We start from the raw sequence: 915 nt of genomic DNA on the forward strand, positions 1-915 counted from the left end.
ACCCAAGACTCCTCCTCAGCATCTCCAGGAGCGTTTTGGATTTTTCTGGAGACACGAGAAGTCCATCTCCAGGACCTGCCCGTCCTCTCCACCCTGTCAGCGCAGCGTGGGGATTCTCTGGACATGGGAGTTGACTTCAAACTGGTCACTGTGGCCCCAGAAATTCCCAGAATGCTCACATTTCTCTGGACAATGTTTGCCGGGCCAGAGCAGAGACCTTCTGAGCCAGGAGAAGGTGCTTTGTCTCGTTTCGTCGAGAAGCTGCCGGTGTGGCGGGGGGGCTGCGCATCTTTGGGTGGTGGGGTGGGATGGACCTCACCTCCTACTGCCCCTACAAGCAGCTCTGGGACCGCACGGGTGGTGGGTCTAACCCCTTGAGACTCCAGCACCACGTGATGGGGAGGAAGGAAGAAGAGGTATCCAGGAGGTCCAGGCCAAGGGCAACCTCCAGAACCTCCTGAGCAGGGGCCCTCGGCCAGTCCCTGTGCCTACCCCTCCACCCTGTGGGGAGCTTTGGGCCTTGGCTGTTGGTGGGGGGGGACCTGGGTCATGTGAGACATCAGGGGGGGGGCTCTGTGTGAGTCTTGCCTGGCTTCCCAGCCAAAACACACCAGTCCGTCGCATCCCCTTTCGGTGGGGGGAAGAGCCCCCCCTTTTCAAACCACGACACCCCTAGAAAGGGTGGGGTGTGTGTCAGGACCCTCCTGCAGCGTCCACCAGGGATGTCTCTCCTATCTGGGTGCCAGGATCCCGTCCAGCCCTTCCCTCGAGGGTCTCACCCGGCAAAGGGACCTCTCCTGGCCCTGTGGCCTTCTTAGGCCGTGTGGAGGAAGCCTTGGCCATCATGTCTGGAGAGGGGCCAGCAATGAGCCCAGGTGGCCAACGGCATCCGGGCTTGAACCAGCAGTGGCGTGG

Source organism: Buceros rhinoceros, unplaced genomic scaffold (genome assembly GCF_000710305.1).
Source record: "Buceros rhinoceros silvestris isolate BGI_N320 unplaced genomic scaffold, ASM71030v1 scaffold17529, whole genome shotgun sequence".
Lineage (NCBI taxonomy): Eukaryota > Metazoa > Chordata > Aves > Bucerotiformes > Bucerotidae > Buceros > Buceros rhinoceros.